The sequence below is a fragment of the Otolemur garnettii genome, unplaced genomic scaffold, assembly GCF_000181295.1.
Source record: "Otolemur garnettii isolate 467f Iridium unplaced genomic scaffold, OtoGar3 scaffold00240, whole genome shotgun sequence".
Classification (NCBI taxonomy): Eukaryota; Metazoa; Chordata; class Mammalia; order Primates; family Galagidae; genus Otolemur; species Otolemur garnettii.
This window is the reverse complement of record NW_003852635.1, coordinates 1,640,456-1,653,098: the sequence shown is the minus strand read 5'-3', so window position 1 is coordinate 1,653,098 and position 12,643 is coordinate 1,640,456. Positions and strand designations below refer to the sequence as shown.

General features: G+C 36.1%; 1 pseudogene; it reads right to left on the bottom strand.

Annotated features, from left to right (window-relative positions):
* Positions 1-10,813: 10,813 nt before the first annotated feature.
* Positions 10,814-11,338, bottom strand: LOC100962842 (annotated as a pseudogene).
* Positions 11,339-12,643: the final 1,305 nt, after the last annotated feature.

Below are 12,643 nucleotides of genomic sequence, written 5' to 3'. Positions count from 1 at the left end.
TTTAAAATTATTTCAGTTGATCTAATGATTTTTTTTTTTTTTCTGGATGGGAAAACTTCTTTCTTTCTAGACTAAAGAAGTTTAAGTAGGTATTGTTGGTTGGGAGGAAAAGAAGAAGGTATCAGCCTACCTGGTAAATGCTAACTAATCAAGGTAAATAATGATGGCAAGACCTTTGCAACCATATAACTATCACAAACTGTGGGTGTAAATTGATATATTTAATCTACTATTTCCTTCAAACAAATGATAATATCCATAATGTTTGATTCATAGAATAATTTTTACATAGACAGTTTGACATTTAACCATGTACCAAATTATCTTGAAATATAAGGCATAAGGGTTAAGTTGAATATGTAATATCAAATTATTACTGAGATTTCCTCATTTATTTCAGGTGTACCTACTATCACATATTTAATATAATCATTTTCTATGCATAACTTTATCATTTTGATTTGTATTTGTAATTTAGTACCTTTAGTGTTACTTTCATATTTGTTAGTTACTAAAATTCCTTGCTAGATATTACAATATATGCTACATTTATTTCTATTTTACCATATGTAAATTAATCTATTTTCCTGGAGATTCCTCCATATTTCCATTTAAGCAAATATTCACTCTATTTAATATTTCTTTATTTATTTACAGGATTATGATCAACAAGTTCTTGGTCTAGAAGTCAAATAAAAAAGACCATTCATTTGATGTCTTTAATGAGTAATAAAATTGTCTATTCATAAATTACTAAAAAGAAATTTTAAGTAATTTTTTTTCTGGGAAAAAATAATTATTTTAGGTCTTTTTTTTCTAAATTGTTATAAGAACTGATTTTAAGAAGATCAAAAACCATATTATTAGAAAAGTTCATCTGGATAGAACGTTTCTTTCCTTTTTTGTTTCATTCTTGGAAAGTGACCTCTATGTCAGATGGTTCATACATTCTCACACTATTTTTAAAAGCGTAAAATTTTAGACTATACCTCTGATTTTTAGTAATAACACTTGGGGCAAAAATGAATTAAAAGTATAATTATGTCTAGCTAATGAAAGGAATTAGCATATAATGCACCATCTTCAGGAAAAACTTTAACTCAAGTTATGATAAAACATTTGTTTTCATGATATTTGTGACTGGACAGAATAATAAAATGAAAATAGACTATCTGAAGTCAGAAATGAATCTGACTCCTTCAATGGTGCAGCTAGTAATTGGGCCCTGGAGGATTTAACTCATGGAGTTATTCTCTCTCCCTGTGATAACTGCCTCTTCCATATTTTTCTCTTAGTCTCACAGTCAGGATTTTTGACAGGAGCCCTGAGGACAAAGAACTAAAAAAAGAAAAGAACGCTTTGGGGGGTCAAATTAAAAGGATTTGGGCTTCATTAAGTTAAGCTATCCTCTCGGGAACTGAAATAATATGAAAGAAATTTCTATTTTGGTTTGGAGGAGGTAAGTTCAACTTGAACTTAGACACTCGCACGCTATATAACTGCCATTTTGTGGTTTCCTCTCTAGAGAATACGGTAATACTTTCTCTTAATAGTTTACTGAAATTACACTGTGCCTTGTAAACCTGACTGGAATCTTTGTGAATTTATTGTGGTTTAGAATCTGTTCACTGAAATCAGAATTGTTTTGAGGATTTTATATTAGGATGTAGAGCCCAGTGGTTAAGAGATAGGTCTCTGACAACCTTATCCCCTCCATACCCCTAACAATGGCTAAAATTAAAAAGAGTGAAAACAAAAAGCAGAGGAAGAGGTGGAACAATCAGAAGTTATATGTTGCTAATGCAAGTGTAAAATGATATAACCATTTTATGGAACTGTTAGTTTCTTGAAAAGTTAACATCAACCTTCTGACTCAGTAAGTCTACTCCAAGTTATTTAATTTAGAGATATTAAAACATTAAGTTCACAGAAAGATCAGTACAAGAATGTTGAGAGCAGTTTTCTTTATAATTGTTCCTCCCAAATGGAAACCACCCACATGTCCACCAATGCAAAGAATCTGTGACATGTTATATTATGGAATACTTGTTCATAAGAAGAAAGGATGTACAATTACATAGGCAACAACATGGATCGAATTTAAAAATCTTCTGTTGTATGAAAGAATCTTGAGCAAAATGTTAAGTACTATCTTTTCATTTATATGAGATTCAAGAACAGGAAAGCCTAAGTAGCAACTTTGGTTATTTCCTTAGGAATAGAGATTGACTCTGAAAAAAGGCAGAAAAACCACAAGAGGGTACTTTCTAAGATGTTATAGATGCTCTGTAATGTAGTTTGAGTGGTGATTATACTAGAGATTACAACAGTTAAAATTCATTAAACACTTCATATTTTTGAATTTTGATATTTGTACATTGCATCTCAACTTGAAAAGATAAAAAATAGTTGAAAACTGGCCCAGTGGAATGCATACTTTCCATCCTCATAGCTTTATGTCCGTCATAAGAATACTTAACTTCTCTGTGCTTTTATAAAGGAAATGTAAAAGTATAAGGGTAATAGTACCTACTTCACAGGGATATTGGGAAGAAACCCATACTGGCATATGGTAAACCTAAGCATTTATGGTATTATCATGTTTTCATGGCCTATTTTTGGTGTTTATATTTTAAATTGTACCCTTTTAATAATCACAATAAAATACAATTTTGTTAACTAAACTTCAGTGTATACTTAATTTTAATATATTATTTTTGTTTTCTGTAATATGAATGATTTTCATTCACGTGTATGTGTGTGTACACAGAGAAACTTTAATATATTAAGAATTAAATATATATACCTATGGATAAAGAAACTATATTTGAATAGCTTAAATTATTTGCCAATAATCACAAATCTAGATTTGACAAAGCTGTTAACTCACATTTTTCTAGTTTCTCAACCTAGGATGTTTTCCAGCCAGCTGTATTGAAGAGGAAGAGAATGCATGGGATGGGGATCTCAGTCGACTTACTGATCAGCTGGTTAGTAAATTCATTTTAAAACTATTCAATTTCTGTGCTCTACATACAATTATCCTTCACCAAGAAATGAAAAAATTCATTCTGTTCACTTTAATTTTACCAACTATACAGAGAAAGTGTACTTTTCTTCATTCATTGCTTGGGTATGAACTCAATTTGTGATTCAATGTGATTCTCCAGTTGGAAGTGATTTTGTTTTTTTAAACTTAACATAATCATGTCCCATTAGAAACCATTTCGCAAATACATGTAACCACCAAATTTTATCTACATCAGTCATTTTATCATTGCTACTATGATCATTATATTAAAAGTTATGCCTCATGATTTAAAAATTTATTGGACACAAGTTTTTTTTTCCTCTTTGTTTTCTCCCTTATTTCGACATTGCTGCCCTAAACTGGGTGTTTGAGACCATAAGTAAATGATTAACTTTTTCTTAGAGCCTGTATCTCAGGTACTCTTGACTATAAATTGTAATGACCAATGATACTGAATGTATCCACAGGAAAAATATTGTCCTTCATTTGTTTAATTAGAAGATGAACAAAAAGTTTATTTAAGAGTCAGACAAAGACCTTGTGCAGAATGTCTCTGCATCTTTTGTGATTTAAAAACCTTTTAAAGGGTTTTGTAGACCTGCTGTTGGATCCTCCCATTCCTCCACTAGATGTATATACAGATGACCAAAAATCATTTACAACAAAGATATTTGCAGCCCAATTCATAATTGCCAAGTCATGGAAGCAGCCCAAGTGCCCATTGACCCACGAACAGATTAACAAATTGTGGTATATGTATACCATGGAATATTATGCAGCCATTAAAAAATATAGAGACTTTTTACCTCTTTTATGTTCACATGGATGGGGCTGGAACATAATCTTCTTAGTAAAGTATCTCAAGAATGGAAAGAAAAGTATCCAATGTACTCAGTACTATTACAAAACCAATATATAATCACCCACACTTTCATACAAATGATAAAAGACAACTATAGCCCAGAATGAAGGCAAGAAGGGGAGGGTAAGGAGGGGAGGCCGGGTAGAAAGAGGGCAATTGGTGGAACCTCGCCTATTGTGCATAATGCAAGGGTCAAATCTATTAAGAGTAGAGTATAAATGTCTTAACACAACAATTAAGTAAGTGAGGTGAAGGCTATGCTAACCAGTTTGATGTACGCATTCCAAATTGTATGTAAAATCAGCACATTGTACCCTCTAAATACATTAATGTACACACTTATCATTTAATAAACAAATAAAAATAAATAAAATAAAATAAAATCCTTTTCTTTGAATTTTTTAAGCCCAACTGGGTTATTTCAACACAGTAAATGTTTAGTGAACAGGCTTCAAGGGATAAAGATGAAATTAAATAGAAAAAGACCCCAAAAGGCCTTGTTACTGTTTCTGGAACAAGAGAATTAAAGAAAAAAATAAAAGTAGTTATCAAATAATCAGCAGTCCTCCTAATCTTCATCTTGTGCCTTAACTGTGTTTTCCTCAGGTTCATTAGGGATTTTGTTGAGGAGTCTTGTTCAGTCTCAAGGCAGACTTTGCATACCCAAGATGTGCACTGGAGCACCCTGCTCCCACCTGTCATTTATCTTTTTGGCTTAATGAGTTAGAAATATGCAATGCTGTGTGGGAAGGTGAGTGAGGTATTGTGGGTACTGATAGTTGGAGATGATGGTGGGGACCAGGGAGACCTGGTATTTGCCTTTTATAGCTTAATATGCCCCAAAGATTCAGCTAGAGAAATGAAAAATATGTCATGCAAACTACATTGCATTAGAAAGACAGGAATTATCAAACTAGTTTTTAAAAAATTTCTAAAGCCAGAGTATAATGATCAATAGAAAATCCTCTCTCATCTTTATAGATGTACCTTTAAATCAAACATATTGTAACTTTCTAACCATAAACATGTCAGTATAACCTGTATTTCTCATTCTAATGAAGAAGAATATGAAGATTCCACAGACTTATATTAAAATACCCAGGTTATTGCCAAGTTTATCTTTTCATCTTTGATTGTAATCCATTTGACATTGGAAATCATAAACAGAACTATAAAGAATGATCTCTATGGACTTCTCAAAATATCATGCCCTCTGTTAATTATGGCTTTTTGTAAATTGAGCTGCAATTTATCAGCAGAACTTAAGTACCTCTATTGTTCTGTTACTCACATTGAGGGTTTCTCCAAAATACTCCAAATCCAATTATGAACATAGGCAAATAAAAACAAAACTAAAAACCAAACTGGCACCTGAAATGTAAAAGATTATGATAAATACTACAATTGAGTAACTCTTATAAAGAAATTTTCTGTTAGTCCATGTAACCTTGAGAGTATTTTTTGATTCTCCAAAAATGAAAAACACATTCAAAAAAGAAATGCGTAGTCTAAATACAACAGATTAGTTCACTTGCCTTTTCTGATGCAGTTTAAATCTCTTAAATCCATAGTCCAGAACCCTCCCCTCCACCACACACACAGAGAAAGCAGTAAATGAAGGCATTATTTTTAGGTCACATACTCAGAATTTTCCTACTTCATAATTTTGCTTGATATCTGATTTAGGCTTATGTAACATAGTTGTCCAGAACTGAAACTGTCATGAATTCAAAATTGTGCTTTTTCTTTATTTTTGTTTTCCTTAGCTTTTTTCGTTTGTTTGTTTGGGTTTTTTGCAGTTTTTGGCTGGAGCTGGGTTTGAACCCTCCACCTCCCACATATGAGACTGGCATCCTACTCCTTTGAACCACAGGTACCGCCTTTCCATGGTTTTTTGATTGGAATTACATTTACTCTGTATATTCAATTGAGGAAATTTGATATGTTACATTATTTAGTCTTTTAAAAATCATTCATTTAAAAAATTACTTGTCCCAGCAACATTTGGTAGTTTTAATTTAGAGATTTTAAAATATATATTTTTAGATAGCTAATGAAATTTTATTCTATCAATAATGCTACTTTTTACTTTAACTTTTGTTTCTATTATTGCTGATTTACAAATATACATTAATTTTTTTAAAAAAATATTGACCATGAATCCATCAATGTTAATAAATTTCTTATTGACATAATAGTTTACCTGTAAATTATTCTGGATTTCTAAATATATATACATTTCAACGTTTCACTATTTCTTTTACTATCTTAAGAACAAAGGCAGGTACTTAATGCTTGTTTTATTTGTTATAAAATATGATTTTTAAACAATCTATTTCTTAAATTCACAGTTCTTTCTTTTACTTTATATCATTGATGATTTTTAAAATCTATGCCCTAAAAGAGAATAGTTCTACTATAATCATATATACTTACATTCTTATATGATATATATGCACAATTCTTATATATTTATTATATGAATTTGATGTTTACAAATCAAAGAAAAACACCAGTTATAATGAGGCATTTTTAATGGCTGAAATGGGACCCAAATAGTATTTCTGTCTATATTGTATTACCTCTTTCTACACCACTCAGATTTCTACCTTCCCAACATGTTTCTCTTGGTCAACGAGTATTAATTTTATTTCATGACAAAATGGGAAAATTTAATTTTGGTTTGCAACAAGATCTTGAAAACTCTGAAAGAAATAGAGTATTGACATGGATCTTTTTCACATCGTGGACTTAAACTCTGTTTGACTTGAATGAATACTGGAGAAAGGGCCAGAAACCAGTAAATCTATGAGTGTGTTTTATAAATAGCGTCATGGAAATTTGATAAAATGATGTGCATTAGAAGTCAACATAAATGTTACAATAAAACCTTGAGACACTCCTGGAGAATGAAAGGCTTCTTAGAATCCAGGTGATAAAGTCTCATATAGGTTTTGAGAAGGGCAGTTGTCATCACTTATGCCTATTCCTCATTGATACTCCGGCACCAGAAGAGTTGATGGTATGAAGGGAATTCAGAAATAGTGCCCCTTCTATGTCAGAGACATTTTTGTCACAGTAGTAACAGCAATAGGTTTCTCTGGTGACTCTATAAACAGTGAATGGACACTATTGGACACAAGGGACAAGTTGAAGCTGGAATACCTAGAAAAAACAGGGCAAAGTCAACCCATTTTTAAACATAATGGCTAATATTTAGCTACTCTTGGAATAATGGGAAGATGTTTCATTTCAACTCTGTGAAGTATTAAAATATCCAATAACGTTACCATATCTACAAGAATAAGATGAGTGCAACAGATTCATTCATTAATGAACTAAATTATGTTAACAGTCCAGGGGTAGATTCATATTCCTCAATTTTTGATAAATATGGCAGTTAAAATTGGTAACAAACAGACACTATTCAACAATACAAGAAGTTTGTAATGGCAGGTTAATGATTAAGTGATAATTAAAAACCTTAAATCTCTATCAAAATAATTACCAAATATTCATATTTTAGCTGGCTTACACTTAATTTATCAAAGTAATGAAAATACAGAAGTAGAGGGTGGTGCCTGTGGCTCAAAGGAGTAGGATGCTGGCCCCATATGCCAGAGCTGGTGGGTTTAAACCCAGCCCCGGCCAAAAACTCCAAAAAAAAAAAGAAAAGAAAATATAGAAGTAGAAACATACTCAAGTATTTGTCTAAACTTAAATAAAAACTCCATTTAGTTTACACATAGATAGCTGCAATATGACAATGCATCTGCATATTCTTGTAAAATATATTAAAATATAGAAATACATTTAGTAGAATATAAATGTCTTAATTTGTATTCAGCATAGAAATAATTATTGCCAAAACCTTGCTAGCAAACTTTTGTCACCTTTTATATAATTGTGTGTGTATATTATATACTTAGATATGTTTAGATACTTAAATATATTAACATATAGATAAAACTATTGACACACGCACAAGCACACACACATATTTGCCATTTGTATATAACATGGATTGTACTATTTAAATTTTTAATTTTTTTCTAAATAAGCCTCAATGCATTTATAAACAGCATTGAAAATTGTAACTTCATATGAAATGTACAACTTCTATATTAAAAATATCACATGACAACTATGGTTTCATCTGTAGCAAAATTACAAATGAGCCGTGTTCCCATTTGAAATAGAATAGAATCTTAGCCAGGCTTGGAGTGGCGATGAGTATATTTAATTCTACCTTAGGGGAAGTTTGGAGTAAAATTCACTAATATACACTAAAGTTGAGAAGGATGGGAAATTTGATGGAATTGCCTACATATACTAATTTTATATTAAAACTATTTGCTTTCTCTCCTTTCTTGGGTCCTAAAGTCATAGTTAATTTTTCAGATGGCAAAGTACAGTCTCTGTAAATGATGAAATAAAGATTTATGAACTTATACAGACTCAATTTATCTGCCTAATGTCACGGTAGTATTAAAGAAATCCCCACTCCATCAATACCAAAGCCAAACAAAATAGTTAGGTAAGCAAGTTACAATTGTCTATCATTAAAAATAGACAATTCTATTCTTCAAAAAGCATTTCTTAGGAGATTTGTTGGAAGATACTTATTTTTGAATGAGAAAATGCGTGCTAGTTAAATACAATTTAATGTTTCAGTTTTTAATAAGTGATTGAAAATCACAGGAAGTTGAATTCTGTTTGTATTGTGATTTTAAGAAAATAAATCTATTGTTCAGTCAGTGAAATGATTATCTTTTTTTTTTTTTTTTGACAGAGCCTCAAGCTGTCCCCCTGGGTAGAGTGCCGTGGCATTACAGCTCACAGCAACCTCCAACTCCTGGGCTCAAGCGAGTCTCCTGCTCCGCCTCCCAAGTAGCTGGGACCACAGGCGCCCGCCACAACGCCCGGCCATTTTTTGGTTGCAGCCGTCATTGTTGTTTTGGCGGGTCCAGGCTGGGGACTCTAACCCGCCACCTTAGGTGTACGTGGCTGGTGCCTTAGCCGGTTGAGCTATAGGCGCCAAGCCTGATTATCTTTTTATACTGTTAGCTTTGCAGCAAGAAGAATAAGTAATCTTGGATAAATGATAAACACAATCTTCACTTGCAATGAGGGAATATGAAATTAAAAAGATAAAATCAGGGCACTATAAATATGTATGTCATAGATATCATGATGTTTACCATATATGTATCTCAAAATGTGTGTATAAATCAGTAATTTCAAGAATTATTATGTCAATAGTTCAGTAATATTACAAGGAATATAGAGTTTACTGCATGTTATAGCAGAAATGGAGGAATTCTTAAGTTGAAAAAAATGGAATATTGGGTAACTTTACAATAAACAAACAGGAGAAAGAGATCATTTCAGCAAAATCAATACACATGAAAGCAGGATTAAGAACGATAGACGTGTGAGTAGTTCTGAAGACCTGGTGGACTAATGGGCTATTTGATCTTAATATGTTCAGGAAGAATGTTTTTTGTTTGAATATTGACTTATGTACATTTAATCACGAAGATTCCTATGTAAATCTAATCCCATAGCTATTTTCAAACTTAGGCTTCAAACAGGAAATAGGTAGTGAATGACTAAGACTGAAAATCCCTCAGGTATGGGGCATAATGTAAAAAGTTGTGTAATTTTTGCCTCATGGGTAATTTTACAAATATTTATCATCCATAGTTACAGAACAATTTGTTTGCTACAATTAGTGGGAGAACATAAAATGTAACTGAAAAAATCGTTTATCATTTTTGATCTATTCTTGGTAAGCAGAAAGTTGATGAGTGCAACAGAGGAGAAGAATAGAGCTCAGGATTTTGCTTTAAAGGTGGGAATAGCTTTCAGTGATTAGTTAAGTTTGTACTGACTTAAGGAATAGAAATGCACAGCCTTTCACAAAATTGAATGATATTGTTTCTAGTATAAAAATTGGTATGTGTGGTTAGATACTGAATAAAAATGTACTTACAAAATAGAGAATGTTGCAAAAAAGGAAAAAGAGAAAGTATGAAGGCTACCATAGAAATAATGACAGGGGAGCCTTCCAGAAAAGAACAAGGAGCACCAAAGCTATAGGTAAAGGTCCATCACTTTTGGCATCACAAGCTTAGAATTTTGATGCTGAAATTGCAAGAAAATATAAAAACACATGTATACTTGATGTTTGGGAAAACCAATGTATTAAGACAGGGCTCGGCAGCATAAAATTATATAAATATAAGTTTCAAAACGTATATATAAATATTCTTCTTTAAAACTAAAATTAAAAACAGAATACGGTCACTATAGAAAACATTTCAAGTTTAGGGGTGAACACACGGAGAACAGTACTATCGTATTGTAAGTTTGGAAAAAAACTAAAATAACCAGCCATGATGAGAAATCAAGACACAATACACTAGCAGGTGAAGATAGATGTACACAAGACATCACTCAACACCCCAGGGTTCCGGGAAAGGCCCATGGGTAGAAATGATGAGCACACAGCATGTTTTTTATGTTTTCATATTTTTATTAAATCACAGCTGTGTCCATTAATGCAATCGTGGGGTACGACGCGCTGGCCTTGGAATATTTTCACGCGACTGGTTCACGGTAGCCATCAGCGCATTTTCTTAGGTGTTGGGTGAAGCGGCTTAGACTCCACCCTTAGTAAACGGAGAGGCTGAACAGCGAGAGTCCTTGGCTAAGCGTCCCCAAAGGTGCGGGCTGTAACCCAGGCGCAGAGGGTGGGCTTCCGCAGAGCTTAGGACCCGGTTCAGTGGGCTACAAACCCTCCTGTGGAGACGTGGGGCTTTCTCACCAAGGCCGCAGGTTGGCGGGACGCATGTGATGACCGGGGACCCGTCTGGAGCTTCGCCTCCAAGGCAGGGGCGTCGTCAGGCAAGCCCACTTCACTGAAGGCAGCAGCTGTCCTGGCGGACCCTGGCGCGATGGACACGCAGCAGCCTCTTCCTGGGGCGATACTTCTCCAGGTACAAGAGCTGCTTGCTGTTGAAAGCTCCGCGCCGCTTCTGCCTGATGAGCTGCACCGCCTCTTTGTACTTCATTCCTCCTTCCATCAAGGCCAGGGCCACCAGCACCGGCCCCCTGCCCAGGCCCGAGGCACAGTGGACGGCCACACAAGCGGCAGGCTGCTCTCGAAACTGGATCTTCACAAAGCTCAACCAGTCGTCCACGACCTGGGGAGACGGCGCGGCGCCGTCATCGAAGGGCCAGTCCAGAAAGCGGATGCCTTCTTTTGCCACGAGAGCAGCGTCGTAAGTCGCTTCACACACTCTGACCACCGTGGTGACCCCGTGCTTCTTAAGTTCCTTTGTAAATGCGTCTAAGGTCGCGCTGGTCGGGCTGTGCGTGATGAGAAATCTCATGTTCTTGTAGGTGACCTCCGTCGGAGCTGGGTGGTTCCTTCCAGCCATGTTAGCCTAGGGAAAGAAACAAGAGGGTTAGCAAATAATCTGCAAAGTGGACTAGGGAAAAGGGGTGAAGACACGGAAGTCTACTTACAGGTACTCTACTTTGAAACTCCCAGCGGCTTTGCGTGTGGAGTTGGAGGAAAGGGTCGAGGAAATGACCCCGCGAGGGAGCCGCAGGTCGTCACTCCAGTGATAGCCAGGTGACGGAGAGGAAGGGTGCTGAGGTCCCCCGCAGCCGGGTGGATTCCAATCCAACCTGCGTCCAGGTGGATCAGTCTTCCGGGGGAGTCTGCGGGGGAGGAGCGGATGAATTTTCCACAGTTCACTCGTCTGCGCAGGGGCGATGCTCTGCCTGGCAGTAATGTCCAGGGCCGCTCGGAAATTCCGTAAAGTTCCGATCAGGAGCACCCCAGAAAGGAGGGTGTTCACTCGCTGAAGATTGCGGTCTGATCGTGCGGGTGGTCCCCGGGGTGGCCAAGACGCAGGTGGCAGGGAAGGCACCGGACTCTCCTTCCAGTCTCCAGCCTGCAGCCTCCTCGCCTGGGATCCGCTGTCACAGTGGCCTCCAGAGGAACCCTGGCGTCTATTTATGCAGAACCTGAGGCCTCGGGACCGCCCCCTTCCGGTCAGCTCCACGCCCCCGGGCCCAGAGGCAGTCCAGAGCATCCATTCGAGGGCACGCCTCCCATTGATTAGATTTCCCAGTGAAACCCACCCAGGGGGCAATCAATTCATCCAACAGCCCAGCTTTGGAAATGTCCCTGGTCTTAAGATGGGCGAAACGTTTCTTTCTTTCTTCTCTCTCTTCCTTCCTTCCTGTCCTTCTCTCTTTCTCTCTCTTTTTCAAAATTATCATCATGATTTTTAATTACTTGCCAACTTTGTACATGGATGCATTCATGGGGTTCAGTGTAACGCTCTTTACACAATGCCAGTATACACTGTGAAATACTACACTGAGCTGAGTAACACATCCATCACAATTACAGTCATTTCTGAAGAGTATAAGAATTCTTCTCATTTCTTAAAGACCCCCTACTTGACGAAGGGTGCTGGGCGAAACCGGCTGAGGCCCGAAACGGGACCCCCCACCTTTTTCCCCATTAACAACAACAACAACAACAAATTGATTCTCACTGGATAAAAGATTTAAACTCGAGACAGGAAACAATAAAATTCCTAGGAGAGAGTGTGGGGCCGGGGTGGGGTATAAGAATTCTTCTCATTTCTTAAAGACCCCCTACTTGACGAAGGGTGCTGGGCGAAACCGGCTGAGGCCCGAAACGGGACCCCCCACCTTTTCCCCCA